The following is a 23,035-nucleotide window of genomic DNA, read 5'->3' on the forward strand; positions in this document are numbered from 1 at the left end:
TTACTTTCAAGATGACATGCTAGGATGTGAAGTGCAGTGATTAATTAAAAAAACTATGTGTTAGCACCTGGGAATAGCAAATGCTGTAAGTTTTTGTTGCATCACTTTACTTTAATCTGCAACTGACAAGCTTGTATGTGAAGTGTACAGATTAAATAGAAATATTTTAGTACCAGGGAATAGCAGGTGCTGTAAGATTGTATTGCATCCCTTTAATTTATGTTCAAGCTATCATGTTCAAATTTGAAGTGCAGTGAATAATTAACTCAAACTATCTTTTAGCACCTGGGAATAGCAGATGCTGTAAGTTTTTGTTGCATCACTTTACTTTAATCTGCAACTGACAAGCTTGTATGTGAAGTGTACAGATTAAATAGAAATATTTTAGTACCAGGGAATAGCAGGTGCTGTAAGATTGTTTGCATCCCTTTAATTTATGTTCAATCTATCATGTTCAAATTTGAAGTGCAGTGAATAATTAGTGCCTCAGTATACCAGCTCCGTATTGTAAGCTTTTATTGCATCATTTAATTACATTCAAGATAACATTCTAGAATGTCAAGTGCAGGGATTAATAAAAAAAATTGTCAGATTGGTCTTTGATCATATTTGCTATGATTAGGCAATTTGAGTAAGTGTTTAAGGCTTACGGCCACACCAGCTTGAGAACGCCCAATCTCATCTGACCTTGGAAGCTAAGCAAGTTTGGGCCTGAATAGTACTGAGGTGGGACCCTACCTAGGAATACCAGGTGCTGTAAGCTTTTCTTGCATCACTTTAATTTACTTTCAAGCTGACATGCTCAAATGTGAAGTGCAGTGATTAATAAAAAAAACTATCTGTTAGCACCTGGGAATAGCAGATGCTGTAAGTTTTTTTTGCATCACTTTCATTTACTCTCCAACTCACATGCCTGAATGTGAAGTGCAGTGATTCCTCAAAAATCTATCTCTTAGCACCTTGGACTACGAGATGCTGTAAGATTCTCTTGCATCACTTTAATTTACTTTCAAGATGACATGCTAGGATGTGAAGTGCAGTGATTAATTAAAAAAACTATGTGTTAGCACCTGGGAATAGCAAATGCTGTAAGTTTTTGTTGCATCACTTTACTTTAATCTGCAACTGACAAGCTTGTATGTGAAGTGTACAGATTAAATAGAAATATTTTAGTACCAGGGAATAGCAGGTGCTGTAAGATTGTATTGCATCCCTTTAATTTATGTTCAAGCTATCATGTTCAAATTTGAAGTGCAGTGAATAATTAACTCAAACTATCTGTTAGCACCTGGGAATAGCAGATGCTGTAAGTTTTTTTTGCATCACTTTCATTTACTCTCCAACTCACATGCCTGAATGTGAAGTGCAGTGATTCATCAAAAAACTATATGTTAGCACATTGGACTACGAGATGCTGTAAGCTTCTCTTGCATCACTTTAATTTACTGTCAAGATGACATGCTAGGATGTGAAATGCAGTGATTAATTAAAAAAACTATCTGTTAGCACCTGGGAATAGCAGATGCTGTAAGTTTTTGTTGCATCACTTTACTTTAATCTGCAACTGACAAGCTTGTATGTGAAGTGTACAGATTAAATAGAAATATTTTAGTACCAGGGAATAGCAGGTGCTGTAAGATTGTTTGCATCCCTTTAATTTATGTTCAATCTATCATGTTCAAATTTGAAGTGCAGTGAATAATTAGTGCCTCAGTATACCAGCTCCGTATTGTAAGCTTTTATTGCATCATTTAATTACATTCAAGATAACATTCTAGAATGTCAAGTGCAGGGATTAATAAAAAAAATTGTCAGATTGGTCTTTGATCATATTTGCTATGATTAGGCAATTTGAGTAAGTGTTTAAGGCTTACGGCCACACCAGCTTGAGAACGCCCAATCTCATCTGACCTTGGAAGCTAAGCAAGTTTGGGCCTGAATAGTACTGAGGTGGGACCCTACCTAGGAATACCAGGTGCAGTAAGCTTTTCTTGCATCACTTTAATTTACTTTCAAGCTGACATGCTCAAATGTGAAGTGCAGTGATTAATAAAAAAAACTATCTGTTAGCACCTGGGAATAGCAGATGCTGTAAGTTTTTTTTGCATCACTTTCATTTACTCTCCAACTCACATGCCTGAATGTGAAGTGCAGTGATTCATCAAAAAACTATATGTTAGCACATTGGACTACGAGATGCTGTAAGCTTCTCTTGCATCACTTTAATTTACTGTCAAGATGACATGCTAGGATGTGAAATGCAGTGATTAATTAAAAAAACTATCTGTTAGCACCTGGGAATAGCAGATGCTGTAAGTTTTTGTTGCATCACTTTACTTTAATCTGCAACTGACAAGCTTGTATGTGAAGTGTACAGATTAAATAGAAATATTTTAGTACCAGGGAATAGCAGGTGCTGTAAGATTGTTTGCATCCCTTTAATTTATGTTCAATCTATCATGTTCAAATTTGAAGTGCAGTGAATAATTAGTGCCTCAGTATACCAGCTCCGTATTGTAAGCTTTTATTGCATCATTTAATTACATTCAAGATAACATTCTAGAATGTCAAGTGCAGGGATTAATAAAAAAAATTGTCAGATTGGTCTTTGATCATATTTGCTATGATTAGGCAATTTGAGTAAGTGTTTAAGGCTTACGGCCACACCAGCTTGAGAACGCCCAATCTCATCTGACCTTGGAAGCTAAGCAAGTTTGGGCCTGAATAGTACTGAGGTGGGACCCTACCTAGGAATACCAGGTGCTGTAAGCTTTTCTTGCATCACTTTAATTTACTTTCAAGCTGACATGCTCAAATGTGAAGTGCAGTGATTAATAAAAAAAACTATCTGTTAGCACCTGGGAATAGCAGATGCTGTAAGTTTTTTTTGCATCACTTTCATTTACTCTCCAACTCACATGCCTGAATGTGAAGTGCAGTGATTCCTCAAAAATCTATCTGTTAGCACCTTGGACTACGAGATGCTGTAAGCTTCTCTTGCATCACTTTAATTTACTTTCAAGATGACATGCTAGGATGTGAAGTGCAGTGATTAATAAAAAAAACTATCTGTTAGCACCTGGGAATAGCAGATGCTGTAAGTTTTTTTTGCATCACTTTCATTTACTCTCCAACTCACATGCCTGAATGTGAAGTGCAGTGATTCATCAAAAAACTATATGTTAGCACATTGGACTACGAGATGCTGTAAGCTTCTCTTGCATCACTTTAATTTACTGTCAAGATGACATGCTAGGATGTGAAATGCAGTGATTAATTAAAAAAACTATCTGTTAGCACCTGGGAATAGCAGATGCTGTAAGTTTTTGTTGCATCACTTTACTTTAATCTGCAACTGACAAGCTTGTATGTGAAGTGTACAGATTAAATAGAAATATTTTAGTACCAGGGAATAGCAGGTGCTGTAAGATTGTTTGCATCCCTTTAATTTATGTTCAATCTATCATGTTCAAATTTGAAGTGCAGTGAATAATTAGTGCCTCAGTATACCAGCTCCGTATTGTAAGCTTTTATTGCATCATTTAATTACATTCAAGATAACATTCTAGAATGTCAAGTGCAGGGATTAATAAAAAAAATTGTCAGATTGGTCTTTGATCATATTTGCTATGATTAGGCAATTTGAGTAAGTGTTTAAGGCTTACGGCCACACCAGCTTGAGAACGCCCAATCTCATCTGACCTTGGAAGCTAAGCAAGTTTGGGCCTGAATAGTACTGAGGTGGGACCCTACCTAGGAATACCAGGTGCTGTAAGCTTTTCTTGCATCACTTTAATTTACTTTCAAGCTGACATGCTCAAATGTGAAGTGCAGTGATTAATAAAAAAAACTATCTGTTAGCACCTGGGAATAGCAGATGCTGTAAGTTTTTTTTGCATCACTTTCATTTACTCTCCAACTCACATGCCTGAATGTGAAGTGCAGTGATTCCTCAAAAATCTATCTGTTAGCACCTTGGACTACGAGATGCTGTAAGCTTCTCTTGCATCACTTTAATTTACTTTCAAGATGACATGCTAGGATGTGAAGTGCAGTGATTAATAAAAAAAACTATCTGTTAGCACCTGGGAATAGCAGATGCTGTAAGTTTTTTTTGCATCACTTTCATTTACTCTCCAACTCACATGCCTGAATGTGAAGTGCAGTGATTCATCAAAAAACTATATGTTAGCACATTGGACTACGAGATGCTGTAAGCTTCTCTTGCATCACTTTAATTTACTGTCAAGATGACATGCTAGGATGTGAAATGCAGTGATTAATTAAAAAAACTATCTGTTAGCACCTGGGAATAGCAGATGCTGTAAGTTTTTGTTGCATCACTTTACTTTAATCTGCAACTGACAAGCTTGTATGTGAAGTGTACAGATTAAATAGAAATATTTTAGTACCAGGGAATAGCAGGTGCTGTAAGATTGTTTGCATCCCTTTAATTTATGTTCAATCTATCATGTTCAAATTTGAAGTGCAGTGAATAATTAGTGCCTCAGTATACCAGCTCCGTATTGTAAGCTTTTATTGCATCATTTAATTACATTCAAGATAACATTCTAGAATGTCAAGTGCAGGGATTAATAAAAAAAATTGTCAGATTGGTCTTTGATCATATTTGCTATGATTAGGCAATTTGAGTAAGTGTTTAAGGCTTACGGCCACACCAGCTTGAGAACGCCCAATCTCATCTGACCTTGGAAGCTAAGCAAGTTTGGGCCTGAATAGTACTGAGGTGGGACCCTACCTAGGAATACCAGGTGCTGTAAGCTTTTCTTGCATCACTTTAATTTACTTTCAAGCTGACATGCTCAAATGTGAAGTGCAGTGATTAATAAAAAAAACTATCTGTTAGCACCTGGGAATAGCAGATGCTGTAAGTTTTTTTTGCATCACTTTCATTTACTCTCCAACTCACATGCCTGAATGTGAAGTGCAGTGATTCCTCAAAAATCTATCTGTTAGCACCTTGGACTACGAGATGCTGTAAGCTTCTCTTGCATCACTTTAATTTACTTTCAAGATGACATGCTAGGATGTGAAGTGCAGTGATTAATTAAAAAAACTATCTGTTAGCACCTGGGAATAGCAAATGCTGTAAGTTTTTGTTGCATCACTTTACTTTAATCGGCAACTGACAAGCTTGTATGTGAAGTGTACAGATTAAATAGAAATATTTTAGTACCAGGGAATAGCAGGTGCTGTAAGATTGTATTGCATCCCTTTAATTTATGTTCAAGCTATCATGTTCAAATTTGAAGTGCAGTCAATAATTAACTCAAACTATCTGTTAGCACCTGGGAATAGCAGATGCTGTAAGTTTTTTTTGCATCACTTTCATTTACTCTCCAACTCACATGCCTGAATGTGAAGTGCAGTGATTCCTCAAAAATCTATCTATTAGCACCTTGGACTACGAGATGCTGTAAGCTTCTCTTGCATCACTTTAATTTACTTTCAAGATGACATGCTAGGATGTGAAGTGCAGTGATTAATTAAAAAAACTATCTGTTAGCACCTGGGAATAGCAAATGCTGTAAGTTTTTGTTGCATCACTTTACTTTAATCTGCAACTGACAAGCTTGTATGTGAAGTGTACAGATTAAATAGAAATATTTTAGTACCAGGGAATAGCAGGTGCTGTAAGATTGTATTGCATCCCTTTAATTTATGTTCAAGCTATCATGTTCAAATTTGAAGTGCAGTGAATAATTAACTCAAACTATCTGTTAGCACCTGGGAATAGCAGATGCTGTAAGTTTTTTTTGCATCACTTTCATTTACTCTCCAACTCACATGCCTGAATGTGAAGTGCAGTGATTCATCAAAAAACTATATGTTAGCACATTGGACTACGAGATGCTGTAAGCTTCTCTTGCATCACTTTAATTTACTGTCAAGATGACATGCTAGGATGTGAAATGCAGTGATTAATTAAAAAAACTATCTGTTAGCACCTGGGAATAGCAGATGCTGTAAGTTTTTGTTGCATCACTTTACTTTAATCTGCAACTGACAAGCTTGTATGTGAAGTGTACAGATTAAATAGAAATATTTTAGTACCAGGGAATAGCAGGTGCTGTAAGATTGTTTGCATCCCTTTAATTTATGTTCAATCTATCATGTTCAAATTTGAAGTGCAGTGAATAATTAGTGCCTCAGTATACCAGCTCCGTATTGTAAGCTTTTATTGCATCATTTAATTACATTCAAGATAACATTCTAGAATGTCAAGTGCAGGGATTAATAAAAAAAATTGTCAGATTGGTCTTTGATCATATTTGCTATGATTAGGCAATTTGAGTAAGTGTTTAAGGCTTACGGCCACACCAGCTTGAGAACGCCCAATCTCATCTGACCTTGGAAGCTAAGCAAGTTTGGGCCTGAATAGTACTGAGGTGGGACCCTACCTAGGAATACCAGGTGCTGTAAGCTTTTCTTGCATCACTTTAATTTACTTTCAAGCTGACATGCTCAAATGTGAAGTGCAGTGATTAATAAAAAAAACTATCTGTTAGCACCTGGGAATAGCAGATGCTGTAAGTTTTTTTTGCATCACTTTCATTTACTCTCCAACTCACATGCCTGAATGTGAAGTGCAGTGATTCCTCAAAAATCTATCTGTTAGCACCTTGGACTACGAGATGCTGTAAGCTTCTCTTGCATCACTTTAATTTACTTTCAAGATGACATGCTAGGATGTGAAGTGCAGTGATTAATTAAAAAAACTATCTGTTAGCACCTGGGAATAGCAAATGCTGTAAGTTTTTGTTGCATCACTTTACTTTAATCTGCAACTGACAAGCTTGTATGTGAAGTGTACAGATTAAATAGAAATATTTTAGTACCAGGGAATAGCAGGTGCTGTAAGATTGTATTGCATCCCTTTAATTTATGTTCAAGCTATCATGTTCAAATTTGAAGTGCAGTGAATAATTAACTCAAACTATCTGTTAGCACCTGGGAATAGCAGATGCTGTAAGTTTTTTTTGCATCACTTTCATTTACTCTCCAACTCACATGCCTGAATGTGAAGTGCAGTGATTCATCAAAAAACTATATGTTAGCACATTGGACTACGAGATGCTGTAAGCTTCTCTTGCATCACTTTAATTTACTGTCAAGATGACATGCTAGGATGTGAAATGCAGTGATTAATTAAAAAAACTATCTGTTAGCACCTGGGAATAGCAGATGCTGTAAGTTTTTGTTGCATCACTTTACTTTAATCTGCAACTGACAAGCTTGTATGTGAAGTGTACAGATTAAATAGAAATATTTTAGTACCAGGGAATAGCAGGTGCTGTAAGATTGTATTGCATCCCTTTAATTTATGTTCAAGCTATCATGTTCAAATTTGAAGTGCAATGAATAATTAACTCAAACTATCTGTTAGCACCTGGGAATAGCAGATGCTGTAAGTTTTTTTTGCATCACTTTCATTTACTCTCCAACTCACATGCCTGAATGTGAAGTGCAGTGATTCATCAAAAAACTATATGTTAGCACATTGGACTACGAGATGCTGTAAGCTTCTCTTGCATCACTTTAATTTACTGTCAAGATGACATGCTAGGATGTGAAATGCAGTGATTAATTAAAAAAACTATCTGTTAGCACCTGGGAATAGCAGATGCTGTAAGTTTTTGTTGCATCACTTTACTTTAATCTGCAACTGACAAGCTTGTATGTGAAGTGTACAGATTAAATAGAAATATTTTAGTACCAGGGAATAGCAGGTGCTGTAAGATTGTTTGCATCCCTTTAATTTATGTTCAAGCTATCATGTTCAAATTTGAAGTGCAGTGAATAATTAGTGCCTCCGTATACCAGCTCCGTATTGTAAGCTTTTATTGCATCATTTAATTACATTCAAGATAACATTCTAGAATGTCAAGTGCAGGGATTAATAAAAAAAATTGTCAGATTGGTCTTTGATCATATTTGCTATGATTAGGCAATTTGAGTAAGTGTTTAAGGCTTACGGCCACACCAGCTTAAGAACGCCCAATCTCATCTGACCTTGGAAGCTAAGCAAGTTTGGGCCTGAATAGTACTGAGGTGGGACCCTACCTAGGAATACCAGGTGCTGTAAGATTGTATTGCATCCCTTTAATTTATGTTCAAGCTATCATGTTCAAATTTGAAGTGCAATGAATAATTAACTCAAACTATCTGTTAGCACCTGGGAATAGCAGATGCTGTAAGTTTTTTTTGCATCACTTTCATTTACTCTCCAACTCACATGCCTGAATGTGAAGTGCAGTGATTCCTCAAAAATCTATCTGTTAGCACCTTGGACTACGAGATGCTGTAAGCTTCTCTTGCATCACTTTAATTTACTTTCAAGATGACATGCTAGGATGTGAAGTGCAGTGATTAATTAAAAAAACTATCTGTTAGCACCTGGGAATAGCAAATGCTGTAAGTTTTTGTTGCATCACTTTACTTTAATCTGCAACTGACAAGCTTGTATGTGAAGTGTACAGATTAAATAGAAATATTTTAGTACCAGGGAATAGCAGGTGCTGTAAGATTGTATTGCATCCCTTTAATTTATGTTCAAGCTATCATGTTCAAATTTGAAGTGCAGTGAATAATTAACTCAAACTATCTGTTAGCACCTGGGAATAGCAGATGCTGTAAGTTTTTTTTGCATCACTTTCATTTACTCTCCAACTCACATGCCTGAATGTGAAGTGCAGTGATTCCTCAAAAATCTATCTGTTAGCACCTTGGACTACGAGATGCTGTAAGCTTCTCTTGCATCACTTTAATTTACTTTCAAGCTGACATGCTCAAATGTGAAGTGCAGTGATTAATAAAAAAAACTATCTGTTAGCACCTGGGAATAGCAGGTGCTGTAAGATTGTATTGCATCCCTTTAATTTATGTTCAAGCTATCATGTTCAAATTTGAAGTGCAGTGAATAATTAACTCAAACTATCTGTTAGCACCTGGGAATAGCAGATGCTGTAAGTTTTTTTTGCATCACTTTCATTTACTCTCCAACTCACATGCCTGAATGTGAAGTGCAGTGATTCCTCAAAAATCTATCTGTTAGTACCTTGGACTACGAGATGCTGTAAGCTTCTCTTGCATCACTTTAATTTACTTTCAAGATGACATGCTAGGATGTGAAGTGCAGTGATTAATTATAAAAACTATCTGTTAGCACCTGGGAATAGCAAATGCTGTAAGTTTTTGTTGCATCACTTTACTTTAATCTGCAACTGACAAGCTTGTATGTGAAGTGTACAGATTAAATAGAAATATTTTAGTACCAGGGAATAGCAGGTGCTGTAAGATTGTTTGCATCCCTTTAATTTATGTTCAAGCTATCATGTTCAAATTTGAAGTGCAGTGAATAATTAGTGCCTCAGTATACCAGCTCCGTATTGTAAGCTTTTATTGCATCATTTAATTACATTCAAGATAACATTCTAGAATGTCAAGTGCAGGGATTAATAAAAAAAATTGTCAGATTGGTCTTTGATCATATTTGCTATGATTAGGCAATTTGAGTAAGTGTTTAAGGCTTACGGCCACACCAGCTTGAGAACGCCCAATCTCATCTGACCTTGGAAGCTAAGCAAGTTTGGGCCTGAATAGTACTGAGGTGGGACCCTACCTAGGAATACCAGGTGCTGTAAGCTTTTCTTGCATCACTTTAATTTACTTTCAAGCTGACATGCTCAAATGTGAAGTGCAGTGATTAATAAAAAAAACTATCTGTTAGCACCTGGGAATAGCAGATGCTGTAAGTTTTTTTTGCATCACTTTCATTTACTCTCCAACTCACATGCCTGAATGTGAAGTGCAGTGATTCCTCAAAAATCTATCTGTTAGCACCTTGGACTACGAGATGCTGTAAGCTTCTCTTGCATCACTTTAATTTACTTTCAAGATGACATGCTAGGATGTGAAGTGCAGTGATTAATTAAAAAAACTATCTGTTAGCACCTGGGAATAGCAGATGCTGTAAGTTTTTGTTGCATCACTTTACTTTAATCTGCAACTGACAAGCTTGTATGTGAAGTGTACAGATTAAATAGAAATATTTTAGTACCAGGGAATAGCAGGTGCTGTAAGATTGTTTGCATCCCTTTAATTTATGTTCAAGCTATCATGTTCAAATTTGAAGTGCAGTGAATAATTAGTGCCTCCGTATACCAGCTCCGTATTGTAAGCTTTTATTGCATCATTTAATTACATTCAAGATAACATTCTAGAATGTCAAGTGCAGGGATTAATAAAAAAAATTGTCAGATTGGTCTTTGATCATATTTGCTATGATTAGGGAATTTGAGTAAGTGTTTAAGGCTTACGGCCACACCAGCTTGAGAACGCCCAATCTCATCTGACCTTGGAAGCTAAGCAAGTTTGGGCCTGAATAGTACTGAGGTGGGACCCTACCTAGGAATACCAGGTGCTGTAAGCTTTCCTTGCATCACTTTAATTTACTTTCAAGCTGACATGCTCAAATGTGAAGTGCAGTGATTAATAAAAAAAAACTATCTGTTAGCACCTGGGAATAGCCGATGCTGTAAGTTTTTTTTGCATCACTTTCATTTACTCTCCAACTCACATGCCTGAATGTGAAGTGCAGTTATTCATCAAAAATCTATCAGTTAGCACCTTGGACTACGAGATGCTGTTAAGCTTCTCTTGCATCCCTTTAATTTATGTTCAAGCTATCATGTTCAAATTTGAAGTGCAGTGAATAATTAACTCAAACTATCTGTTAGCACCTGGGAATAGCAGATGCTGTAAGTTTTTTTTGCATCACTTTCATTTACTCTCCAACTCACATGCCTGAATGTGAAGTGCAGTTATTCATCAAAAACTATCTGTTAGCACCTTGGACTACGAGATGCTGTAAGCTTCTCTTGAATCACTTTAATTTACTGTCAAGATGACATGCTAGGATGTGAAATGCAGTGATTAATTAAAAAAACTATCTGTTAGCACCTGGGAATAGCAGATGCTGTAAGTTTTTGTTGCATCACTTTACTTTAATCTGCAACTGACAAGCTTGTATGTGAAGTGTACAGATTAAATAGAAATATTTTAGTACCAGGGAATAGCAGGTGCTGTAAGATTGTATTGCATCCCTTTAATTTATGTTCAAGCTATCATGTTCAAATTTGAAGTGCAGTGAATAATTAACTCAAACTATCTGTTAGCACCTGGGAATAGCAGATGCTGTAAGTTTTTTTTGCATCACTTTCATTTACTCTCCAACTCACATGCCTGAATGTGAAGTGCAGTGATTCCTCAAAAATCTATCTGTTAGCACCTTGGACTACGAGATGCTGTAAGCTTCTCTTGCATCACTTTAATTTACTTTCAAGATGACATGCTAGGATGTGAAGTGCAGTGATTAATTAAAAAAACTATCTGTTAGCACCTGGGAATAGCAGATGCTGTAAGTTTTTGTTGCATCACTTTACTTTAATCTGCAACTGACAAGCTTGTATGTGAAGTGTACAGATTAAATAGAAATATTTTAGTACCAGGGAATAGCAGGTGCTGTAAGATTGTTTGCATCCCTTTAATTTATTTTCAAGCTATCATGTTCAAATTTGAAGTGCAGTGAATAATTAACTCAAACTATCTGTTAGCACCTGGGAATAGCAGATTTTGTAAGTTTTTTTTGCATCACTTTCATTTACTCTCCAACTCACATGCCTGAATGTGAAGTGCAGTGATTCATCAAAAAACTGTCTGTTAGTGCCTCCGTATACAAGATGTTGTAAGCTTTTATTGCATCATTTAATTTACATTCAAGATAACATTCTAGAACGTCAAGTGCAGGGATTAATAAAAAAAATTGTCAGATTGGTCTTTGATCATATTTGCTATGATTAGGCAATTTGAGTAAGCGTTTAAGGCTTACGGCCACACCAGCTTGAGAACGCCCAATCTCATCTGATCTTGGAAGCTAAGCAAGTTTGAGCCTGGATAGTACTGAGGTGGGACCCTACCTAGGAATACCAGGTGCTGTAAGCTTTTCTTGCATCACTTTAATTTACTTTCAAGCTGACATGCTCAAATGTGAAGTGCAGTGATTAATATAAAAAACTATCTGTTAGCACCTGGGAATAGCAGATGCTGTAAGTTTTTTTTGCATCACTTTCATTTACTCTCCAACTCACATGCCTGAATGTGAAGTGCAGTGATTCATCAAAAAACTGTCTGTTAGTGCCTCCGTATACCAGATGTTGTAAGCTTTTATTGCATCATTTAATTTACATTCAAGATAACATTCTAGAATGTCAAGTACAGGGATTAATAAAAAAAATTGTCAGATTGGTCTTTGATCATATTTGCTATGATTAGGCAATTTGAGTAAGTGTTTGAGGCTTACGGCCACACCAGTTTGAGCACGCCCAATCTCATCTGACCTTGGAAGCTAAGCAAGTTTGGGCCTGGATACTACTGAGGTGGGACCTTACCTAGGAATACCAGGTGCTGTAAGCTTTTCTTGCATCACTTTAATTTACTTTCAAGCTGACATGCTCAAATGTGAAGTGCAGTGATTAATAAAAAAAACTATCTGTTAGCACATTGGACTACGAGATGCTGTAAGCTTCTCTTGCATCACTTTAATTTACTGTCAAGATGACATGCTAGGATGTGAAATGCAGTGATTAATTAAAAAAACTATCTGTTAGCACCTGGGAATAGCAGATGCTGTAAGTTTTTTTTGCATGACTTTCATTTACTCTCCAACTCACATGCCTGAATGTGAAGTGCAGTGATTCCTCAAAAATCTATCTGTTAGCACCTTGGACTACGAGATGCTGTAAGCTTCTCTTGCATCACTTTAATTTACTTTCAAGATGACATGCTAGGATGTGAAGTGCAGTGATTAATTAAAAAAACTATCTGTTAGCACCTGGGAATAGCAAATGCTGTAAGTTTTTGTTGCATCACTTTACTTTAATCTGCAACTGACAAGCTTGTATGTGAAGTGTACAGATTAAATAGAAATATTTTAGTACCAGGGAATAGCAGGTGCTGTAAGATTGTATTGCATCCCTTTAATTTATGTTCAAGCTATCATGTTCAAATTTGAAGTGCAGTGAATAATTAACTCAAACTATCTGTTAGCACCTGGGAATAGCAGATGCTGTAAGTTTTTTTTGCATCACTTTCATTTACTCTCCAACTCACATGCCTGAATGTGAAGTGTAGTGATTCATCAAAAAACTATATGTTAGCACATTGGACTACGAGATGCTGTAAGCTTCTCTTGCATCACTTTAATTTACTGTCAAGATGACATGCTAGGATGTGAAATGCAGTGATTAATTAAAAAAACTATCTGTTAGCACCTGGGAATAGCAGATGCTGTAAGTTTTTGTTGCATCACTTTACTTTAATCTGCAACTGACAAGCTTGTATGTGAAGTGTACAGATTAAATAGAAATATTTTAGTACCAGGGAATAGCAGGTGCTGTAAGATTGTTTGGATCCCTTTAATTTATGTTCAAGCTATCATGTTCAAATTTGAAGTGCAGTGAATAATTAGTGCCTCCGTATACCAGCTCCGTATTGTAAGCTTTTATTGCATCATTTAATTACATTCAAGATAACATTCTAGAATGTCAATTGCAGGGATTAATAAAAAAAATTGTCAGATTGGTCTTTGATCATATTTGCTATGATTAGGCAATTTGAGTAAGTGTTTAAGGCTTATGGCCACACCAGCTTGAGAACGACCAATCTCATCTGACCTTGGAAGCTAAGCAAGTTTGGGCCTGAATAGTACTGAGGTGGGACCCTACCTAGGAATACCAGGTGCTGTAAGCTTTTCTTGCATCACTTTAATTTACTTTCAAGCTGACATGCTCAAATGTGAAGTGCAGTGATTAATAAAAAAAACTATCTGTTAGCACCTGGGAATAGCAGATGCTGTAAGTTTTTTTTGCATCACTTTCATTTACTCTCCAACTCACATGCCTGAATGTGAAGTGCAGTGATTCCTCAAAAATCTATCTGTTAGCACCTTGGACTACGAGATGCTGTAAGCTTCTCTTGCATCACTTTAATTTACTTTCAAGATGACATGCTAGGATGTGAAGTGCAGTGATTAATTAAAAAAACTATCTGTTAGCACCTGGGAATAGCAAATGCTGTAAGTTTTTGTTGCATCACTTTACTTTAATCTGCAACTGACAAGCTTGTATGTGAAGTGTACAGATTAAATAGAAATATTTTAGTACCAGGGAATAGCAGGTGCTGTAAGATTGTATTGCATCCCTTTAATTTATGTTCAAGCTATCATGTTCAAATTTGAAGTGCAGTGAATAATTAACTCAAACTATCTGTTAGCACCTGGGAATAGCAGATGCTGTAAGTTTTTTTTGCATCACTTTCATTTACTCTCCAACTCACATGCCTGAATGTGAAGTGTAGTGATTCATCAAAAAACTATATGTTAGCACATTGGACTACGAGATGCTGTAAGCTTCTCTTGCATCACTTTAATTTACTGTCAAGATGACATGCTAGGATGTGAAATGCAGTGATTAATTAAAAAAACTATCTGTTAGCACCTGGGAATAGCAGATGCTGTAAGTTTTTGTTGCATCACTTTACTTTAATCTGCAACTGACAAGCTTGTATGTGAAGTGTACAGATTAAATAGAAATATTTTAGTACCAGGGAATAGCAGGTGCTGTAAGATTGTTTGGATCCCTTTAATTTATGTTCAAGCTATCATGTTCAAATTTGAAGTGCAGTGAATAATTAGTGCCTCCGTATACCAGCTCCGTATTGTAAGCTTTTATTGCATCATTTAATTACATTCAAGATAACATTCTAGAATGTCAATTGCAGGGATTAATAAAAAAAATTGTCAGATTGGTCTTTGATCATATTTGCTATGATTAGGCAATTTGAGTAAGTGTTTAAGGCTTATGGCCACACCAGCTTGAGAACGCCCAATCTCATCTGACCTTGGAAGCTAAGCAAGTTTGGGCCTGAATAGTACTGAGGTGGGACCCTACCTAGGAATACCAGGTGCTGTAAGCTTTTCTTGCATCACTTTAATTTACTTTCAAGCTGACATGCTCAAATGTGAAGTGCAGTGATTAATAAAAAAAACTATCTGTTAGCACCTGGGAATAGCAGATGCTGTAAGTTTTTTTTGCATCACTTTCATTTACTCTCCAACTCACATGCCTGAATGTGAAGTGCAGTGATTCCTCAAAAATCTATCTGTTAGCACCTTGGACTACGAGATGCTGTAAGCTTCTCTTGCATCACTTTAATTTACTTTCAAGATGACATGCTAGGATGTGAAGTGCAGTGATTAATTAAAAAAACTATCTGTTAGCACCTGGGAATAGCAAATGCTGTAAGTTTTTGTTGCATCACTTTACTTTAATCTGCAACTGACAAGCTTGTATGTGAAGTGTACAGATTAAATAGAAATATTTTAGTACCAGGGAATAGCAGGTGCTGTAAGATTGTATTGCATCCCTTTAATTTATGTTCAAGCTATCATGTTCAAATTTGAAGTGCAGTGAATAATTAACTCAAACTATCTGTTAGCACCTGGGAATAGCAGATGCTGTAAGTTTTTTTTGCATCACTTTCATTTACTCTCCAACTCACATGCCTGAATGTGAAGTGCAGTGATTCCTCAAAAATCTATCTGTTAGTACCTTGGACTACGAGATGCTGTAAGCTTCTCTTGCATCACTTTAATTTACTTTCAAGATGACATGCTAGGATGTGAAGTGCAGTGATTAATTATAAAAACTATCTGTTAGCACCTGGGAATAGCAAATGCTGTAAGTTTTTGTTGCATCACTTTACTTTAATCTGCAACTGACAAGCTTGTATGTGAAGTGTACAGATTAAATAGAAATATTTTAGTACCAGGGAATAGCAGGTGCTGTAAGATTGTTTGCATCCCTTTAATTTATGTTCAAGCTATCATGTTCAAATTTGAAGTGCAGTGAATAATTAGTGCCTCAGTATACCAGCTCCGTATTGTAAGCTTTTATTGCATCATTTAATTACATTCAAGATAACATTCTAGAATGTCAAGTGCAGGGATTAATAAAAAAAATTGTCAGATTGGTCTTTGATCATATTTGCTATGATTAGGCAATTTGAGTAAGTGTTTAAGGCTTACGGCCACACCAGCTTGAGAACGCCCAATCTCATCTGACCTTGGAAGCTAAGCAAGTTTGGGCCTGAATAGTACTGAGGTGGGACCCTACCTAGGAATACCAGGTGCTGTAAGCTTTTCTTGCATCACTTTAATTTACTTTCAAGCTGACATGCTCAAATGTGAAGTGCAGTGATTAATAAAAAAAACTATCTGTTAGCACCTGGGAATAGCAGATGCTGTAAGTTTTTTTTGCATCACTTTCATTTACTCTCCAACTCACATGCCTGAATGTGAAGTGCAGTGATTCCTCAAAAATCTATCTGTTAGCACCTTGGACTACGAGATGCTGTAAGCTTCTCTTGCATCACTTTAATTTACTTTCAAGATGACATGCTAGGATGTGAAGTGCAGTGATTAATTAAAAAAACTATCTGTTAGCACCTGGGAATAGCAGATGCTGTAAGTTTTTGTTGCATCACTTTACTTTAATCTGCAACTGACAAGCTTGTATGTGAAGTGTACAGATTAAATAGAAATATTTTAGTACCAGGGAATAGCAGGTGCTGTAAGATTGTTTGCATCCCTTTAATTTATGTTCAAGCTATCATGTTCAAATTTGAAGTGCAGTGAATAATTAGTGCCTCCGTATACCAGCTCCGTATTGTAAGCTTTTATTGCATCATTTAATTACATTCAAGATAACATTCTAGAATGTCAAGTGCAGGGATTAATAAAAAAAATTGTCAGATTGGTCTTTGATCATATTTGCTATGATTAGGCAATTTGAGTAAGTGTTTAAGGCTTACGGCCACACCAGCTTGAGAACGCCCAATCTCATCTGACCTTGGAAGCTAAGCAAGTTTGGGCCTGAATAGTACTGAGGTGGGACCCTACCTAGGAATACCAGGTGCTGTAAGCTTTTCTTGCATCACTTTAATTTACTTTCAAGCTGACATGCTCAAATGTGAAGTGCAGTGATTAATAAAAAAAACTATCTGTTAGCACCTGGGAATAGCAGATGCTGTAAGTTTTTTTTGCATCACTTTCATTTACTCTCCAACTCACATGCCTGAATGTGAAGTGCAGTGATTCCTCAAAAATCTATCTGTTAGCACCTTGGACTACGAGATGCTGTAAGCTTCTCTTGCATCACTTTAATTTACTTTCAAGATGACATGCTAGGATGTGAAGTGCAGTGATTAATTAAAAAAACTATCTGTTAGCACCTGGGAATAGCAGATGCTGTAAGTTTTTGTTGCATCACTTTACTTTAATCTGCAACTGACAAGCTTGTATGTGAAGTGTACAGATTAAATAGAAATATTTTAGTACCAGGGAATAGCAGGTGCTGTAAGATTGTTTGCATCCCTTTAATTTATGTTCAAGCTATCATGTTCAAATTTGAAGTGCAGTGAATAATTAGTGCCTCCGTATACCAGCTCCGTATTGTAAGCTTTTATTGCATCATTTAATTACATTCAAGATAACATTCTAGAATGTCAAGTGCAGGGATTAATAAAAAAAATTGTCAGATTGGTCTTTGATCATATTTGCTATGATTAGGGAATTTGAGTAAGTGTTTAAGGCTTACGGCCACACCAGCTTGAGAACGCCCAATCTCATCTGACCTTGGAAGCTAAGCAAGTTTGGGCCTGAATAGTACTGAGGTGGGACCCTACCTAGGAATACCAGGTGCTGTAAGCTTTCCTTGCATCACTTTAATTTACTTTCAAGCTGACATGCTCAAATGTGAAGTGCAGTGATTAATAAAAAAAACTATCTGTTAGCACCTGGGAATAGCAGATGCTGTAAGTTTTTTTTGCATCACTTTCATTTACTCTCCAACTCACATGCCTGAATGTGAAGTGCAGTGATTCCTCAAAAATCTATCTGTTAGCACCTTGGACTACGAGATGCTGTAAGCTTCTCTTGCATCACTTTAATTTACTTTCAAGATGACATGCTAGGATGTGAAGTGCAGTGATTAATTAAAAAAACTATCTGTTAGCACCTGGGAATAGCAGATGCTGTAAGTTTTTGTTGCATCACTTTACTTTAATCTGCAACTGACAAGCTTGTATGTGAAGTGTACAGATTAAATAGAAATATTTTAGTACCAGGGAATAGCAGGTGCTGTAAGATTGTTTGCATCCCTTTAATTTATTTTCAAGCTATCATGTTCAAATTTGAAGTGCAGTGAATAATTAACTCAAACTATCTGTTAGCACCTGGGAATAACAGATTTTGTAAGTTTTTTTTGCATCACTTTCATTTACTCTCCAACTCACATGCCTGAATGTGAAGTGCAGTGATTCATCAAAAAACTGTCTGTTAGTGCCTCCGTATACAAGATGTTGTAAGCTTTTATTGCATCATTTAATTTACATTCAAGATAACATTCTAGAACGTCAAGTGCAGGGATTAATAAAAAAAATTGTCAGATTGGTCTTTGATCATATTTGCTATGATTAGGCAATTTGAGTAAGCGTTTAAGGCTTACGGCCACACCAGCTTGAGAACGCCCAATCTCATCTGATCTTGGAAGCTAAGCAAGTTTGAGCCTGGATAGTACTGAGGTGGGACCCTACCTAGGAATACCAGGTGCTGTAAGCTTTTCTTGCATCACTTTAATTTACTTTCAAGCTGACATGCTCAAATGTGAAGTGCAGTGATTAATATAAAAAACTATCTGTTAGCACCTGGGAATAGCAGATGCTGTAAGTTTTTTTTGCATCACTTTCATTTACTCTCCAACTCACATGCCTGAATGTGAAGTGCAGTGATTCATCAAAAAACTGTCTGTTAGTGCCTCCGTATACCAGATGTTGTAAGCTTTTATTGCATCATTTAATTTACATTCAAGATAACATTCTAGAATGTCAAGTACAGGGATTAATAAAAAAAATTGTCAGATTGGTCTTTGATCATATTTGCTATGATTAGGCAATTTGAGTAAGTGTTTGAGGCTTACGGCCACACCAGTTTGAGCACGCCCAATCTCATCTGACCTTGGAAGCTAAGCAAGTTTGGGCCTGGATACTACTGAGGTGGGACCTTACCTAGGAATACCAGGTGCTGTAAGCTTTTCTTGCATCACTTTAATTTACTTTCAAGCTGACATGCTCAAATGTGAAGTGCAGTGATTAATAAAAAAAACTATCTGTTAGCACATTGGACTACGAGATGCTGTAAGCTTCTCTTGCATCACTTTAATTTACTGTCAAGATGACATGCTAGGATGTGAAATGCAGTGATTAATTAAAAAAACTATCTGTTAGCACCTGGGAATAGCAGATGCTGTAAGTTTTTGTTGCATCACTTTACTTTAATCTGCAACTGACAAGCTTGTATGTGAAGTGTACAGATTAAATAGAAATATTTTAGTACCAGGGAATAGCAGGTGCTGTAAGATTGTTTGCATCCCTTTAATTTATGTTCAAGCTATCATGTTCAAATTTGAAGTGCAGTGAATAATTAGTGCCTCCGTATACCAGCTCCGTATTGTAAGCTTTTATTGCATCATTTAATTACATTCAAGATAACATTCTAGAATGTCAATTGCAGGGATTAATAAAAAAAATTGTCAGATTGGTCTTTGATCATATTTGCTATGATTAGGCAATTTGAGTAAGTGCTTAAGTCTTACGGCCACACCAGCTTGAGAACGCCCAATCTCATCTGACCTTGGAAGCTAAGCAAGTTTGGGCCTGGATAGTACTGAGGTGGGACCCTACCTAGGAATACCAGGTGCTGTAAGCTTTTCTTGCATCACTTTAATTTACTTTCAAGCTGACATGCTCAAATGTGAAGTGCAGTGATTAATAAAAAAAACTATCTGTTAGCACCTGGGAATAGCAGATGCTGTAAGTTTTTTTTGCATCACTTTCATTTACTCTCCAACTCACATGCTTGAATGTGAAGTGCAGTGATTCCTCAAAAATCTATCTGTTAGCACCTTGGACTACGAGATGCTGTAAGCTTCTCTTGAATCACTTTAATTTACTTTCAAGATGACATGCTCAAATGTGAAGTGCAGTGATTAATAAAAAAAACTATCTGTTAGCACCTGGGAATAGCAGATGCTGTAAGTTTTTGTTGCATCACTTTACTTTAATCTGCAACTGACAAGCTTGTATGTGAAGTGTACAGATTAAATAGAAATATTTTAGTACCAGGGAATAGCAGGTGCTGTAAGATTGTATTGCATCCCTTTAATTTATGTTCAAGCTATCATGTTCAAATTTGAAGTGCAGTGAATAATTAAGTCAAACTATCTGTTAGCACCTGGGAATAGCAGATGCTGTAAGTTTTTTTTGCATCACTTTCATTTACTCTCCAACTCACATGCCTGAATGTGAAGTGTAGTGATTCATCAAAAAACTATATGTTAGCACATTGGACTACGAGATGCTGTAAGCTTCTCTTGCATCACTTTAATTTACTGTCAAGATGACATGCTAGGATGTGAAATGCAGTGATTAATTAAAAAAACTATCTGTTAGCACCTGGGAATAGCAGATGCTGTAAGTTTTTGTTGCATCACTTTACTTTAATCTGCAACTGACAAGCTTGTATGTGAAGTGTACAGATTAAATAGAAATATTTTAGTACCAGGGAATAGCAGGTGCTGTAAGATTGTTTGGATCCCTTTAATTTATGTTCAAGCTATCATGTTCAAATTTGAAGTGCAGTGAATAATTAGTGCCTCCGTATACCAGCTCCGTATTGTAAGCTTTTATTGCATCATTTAATTACATTCAAGATAACATTCTAGAATGTCAATTGCAGGGATTAATAAAAAAAATTGTCAGATTGGTCTTTGATCATATTTGCTATGATTAGGCAATTTGAGTAAGTGTTTAAGGCTTATGGCCACACCAGCTTGAGAACGCCCAATCTCATCTGACCTTGGAAGCTAAGCAAGTTTGGGCCTGAATAGTACTGAGGTGGGACCCTACCTAGGAATACCAGGTGCTGTAAGCTTTTCTTGCATCACTTTAATTTACTTTCAAGCTGACATGCTCAAATGTGAAGTGCAGTGATTAATAAAAAAAACTATCTGTTAGCACCTGGGAATAGCAGATGCTGTAAGTTTTTTTTGCATCACTTTCATTAACTCTCCAACTCACATGCCTGAATGTGAAGTGCAGTGATTCCTCAAAAATCTATCTGTTAGCACCTTGGACTACGAGATGCTGTAAGCTTCTCTTGCATCACTTTAATTTACTTTCAAGATGACATGCTAGGATGTGAAGTGCAGTGATTAATTAAAAAAACTATCTGTTAGCACCTGGGAATAGCAAATGCTGTAAGTTTTTGTTGCATCACTTTACTTTAATCTGCAACTGACAAGCTTGTATGTGAAGTGTACAGATTAAATAGAAATATTTTAGTACCAGGGAATAGCAGGTGCTGTAAGATTGTATTGCATCCCTTTAATTTATGTTCAAGCTATCATGTTCAAATTTGAAGTGCAGTGAATAATTAACTCAAACTATCTGTTAGCACCTGGGAATAGCAGATGCTGTAAGTTTTTTTTGCATCACTTTCATTTACTCTCCAACTCACATGCCTGAATGTGAAGTGTAGTGATTCATCAAAAAACTATATGTTAGCACATTGGACTACGAGATGCTGTAAGCTTCTCTTGCATCACTTTAATTTACTGTCAAGATGACATGCTAGGATGTGAAATGCAGTGATTAATTAAAAAAACTATCTGTTAGCACCTGGGAATAGCAGATGCTGTAAGTTTTTGTTGCATCACTTTACTTTAATCTGCAACTGACAAGCTTGTATGTGAAGTGTACAGATTAAATAGAAATATTTTAGTACCAGGGAATAGCAGGTGCTGTAAGATTGTTTGGATCCCTTTAATTTATGTTCAAGCTATCATGTTCAAATTTGAAGTGCAGTGAATAATTAGTGCCTCCGTATACCAGCTCCGTATTGTAAGCTTTTATTGCATCATTTAATTACATTCAAGATAACATTCTAGAATGTCAATTGCAGGGATTAATAAAAAAAATTGTCAGATTGGTCTTTGATCATATTTGCTATGATTAGGCAATTTGAGTAAGTGTTTAAGGCTTATGGCCACACCAGCTTGAGAACGCCCAATCTCATCTGACCTTGGAAGCTAAGCAAGTTTGGGCCTGAATAGTACTGAGGTGGGACCCTACCTAGGAATACCAGGTGCTGTAAGCTTTTCTTGCATCACTTTAATTTACTTTCAAGCTGACATGCTCAAATGTGAAGTGCAGTGATTAATAAAAAAAACTATCTGTTAGCACCTGGGAATAGCAGATGCTGTAAGTTTTTTTTGCATCACTTTCATTTACTCTCCAACTCACATGCCTGAATGTGAAGTGCAGTGATTCCTCAAAAATCTATCTGTTAGCACCTTGGACTACGAGATGCTGTAAGCTTCTCTTGCATCACTTTAATTTACTTTCAAGATGACATGCTAGGATGTGAAGTGCAGTGATTAATTAAAAAAACTATCTGTTAGCACCTGGGAATAGCAAATGCTGTAAGTTTTTGTTGCATCACTTTACTTTAATCTGCAACTGACAAGCTTGTATGTGAAGTGTACAGATTAAATAGAAATATTTTAGTACCAGGGAATAGCAGGTGCTGTAAGATTGTATTGCATCCCTTTAATTTATGTTCAAGCTATCATGTTCAAATTTGAAGTGCAGTGAATAATTAACTCAAACTATCTGTTAGCACCTGGGAATAGCAGATGCTGTAAGTTTTTTTTGCATCACTTTCATTTACTCTCCAACTCACATGCCTGAATGTGAAGTGCAGTGATTCCTCAAAAATCTATCTGTTAGTACCTTGGACTACGAGATGCTGTAAGCTTCTCTTGCATCACTTTAATTTACT

The 23,035-nt window shown here is 36.3% G+C and overlaps 21 pseudogenes; all 21 read left to right on the forward strand.

The window, feature by feature from the left end:
* Window positions 1–644: 644 nt before the first annotated feature.
* On the forward strand, window positions 645–763 carry LOC145646061 (5S ribosomal RNA; annotated as a pseudogene).
* A 1,105-nt stretch (window positions 764–1,868) lies between these two features.
* LOC145648948 (5S ribosomal RNA) lies at window positions 1,869–1,987 on the forward strand (annotated as a pseudogene).
* A 666-nt stretch (window positions 1,988–2,653) lies between these two features.
* On the forward strand, window positions 2,654–2,772 carry LOC145646072 (5S ribosomal RNA; annotated as a pseudogene).
* Window positions 2,773–3,659: 887 nt separating this feature from the next.
* On the forward strand, window positions 3,660–3,778 carry LOC145646083 (5S ribosomal RNA; annotated as a pseudogene).
* An 887-nt stretch (window positions 3,779–4,665) lies between these two features.
* LOC145646095 (5S ribosomal RNA) lies at window positions 4,666–4,784 on the forward strand (annotated as a pseudogene).
* Window positions 4,785–6,328: 1,544 nt separating this feature from the next.
* On the forward strand, window positions 6,329–6,447 carry LOC145646106 (5S ribosomal RNA; annotated as a pseudogene).
* A 1,544-nt stretch (window positions 6,448–7,991) lies between these two features.
* On the forward strand, window positions 7,992–8,110 carry LOC145650079 (5S ribosomal RNA; annotated as a pseudogene).
* Window positions 8,111–9,549: 1,439 nt separating this feature from the next.
* On the forward strand, window positions 9,550–9,668 carry LOC145646117 (5S ribosomal RNA; annotated as a pseudogene).
* A 666-nt stretch (window positions 9,669–10,334) lies between these two features.
* Window positions 10,335–10,453, forward strand: LOC145646128 (5S ribosomal RNA; annotated as a pseudogene).
* Window positions 10,454–11,905: 1,452 nt separating this feature from the next.
* On the forward strand, window positions 11,906–12,024 carry LOC145648260 (5S ribosomal RNA; annotated as a pseudogene).
* A 352-nt stretch (window positions 12,025–12,376) lies between these two features.
* Window positions 12,377–12,495, forward strand: LOC145650674 (5S ribosomal RNA; annotated as a pseudogene).
* Window positions 12,496–13,711: 1,216 nt separating this feature from the next.
* On the forward strand, window positions 13,712–13,830 carry LOC145649676 (5S ribosomal RNA; annotated as a pseudogene).
* Window positions 13,831–14,935: 1,105 nt separating this feature from the next.
* LOC145647492 (5S ribosomal RNA) lies at window positions 14,936–15,054 on the forward strand (annotated as a pseudogene).
* A 1,105-nt stretch (window positions 15,055–16,159) lies between these two features.
* On the forward strand, window positions 16,160–16,278 carry LOC145646139 (5S ribosomal RNA; annotated as a pseudogene).
* A 666-nt stretch (window positions 16,279–16,944) lies between these two features.
* LOC145646150 (5S ribosomal RNA) lies at window positions 16,945–17,063 on the forward strand (annotated as a pseudogene).
* Window positions 17,064–17,729: 666 nt separating this feature from the next.
* On the forward strand, window positions 17,730–17,848 carry LOC145646161 (5S ribosomal RNA; annotated as a pseudogene).
* A 790-nt stretch (window positions 17,849–18,638) lies between these two features.
* Window positions 18,639–18,757, forward strand: LOC145648261 (5S ribosomal RNA; annotated as a pseudogene).
* Window positions 18,758–19,109: 352 nt separating this feature from the next.
* On the forward strand, window positions 19,110–19,228 carry LOC145650675 (5S ribosomal RNA; annotated as a pseudogene).
* A 556-nt stretch (window positions 19,229–19,784) lies between these two features.
* LOC145647649 (5S ribosomal RNA) lies at window positions 19,785–19,903 on the forward strand (annotated as a pseudogene).
* A 1,105-nt stretch (window positions 19,904–21,008) lies between these two features.
* Window positions 21,009–21,127, forward strand: LOC145647493 (5S ribosomal RNA; annotated as a pseudogene).
* A 1,105-nt stretch (window positions 21,128–22,232) lies between these two features.
* Window positions 22,233–22,351, forward strand: LOC145647494 (5S ribosomal RNA; annotated as a pseudogene).
* Window positions 22,352–23,035: the final 684 nt, after the last annotated feature.

The sequence above is a fragment of the Electrophorus electricus genome, chromosome 13, assembly GCF_041902795.1.
Source record: "Electrophorus electricus isolate QZ-2024a chromosome 13, ASM4190279v1, whole genome shotgun sequence".
Taxonomy (NCBI): Eukaryota; Metazoa; Chordata; class Actinopteri; order Gymnotiformes; family Gymnotidae; genus Electrophorus; species Electrophorus electricus.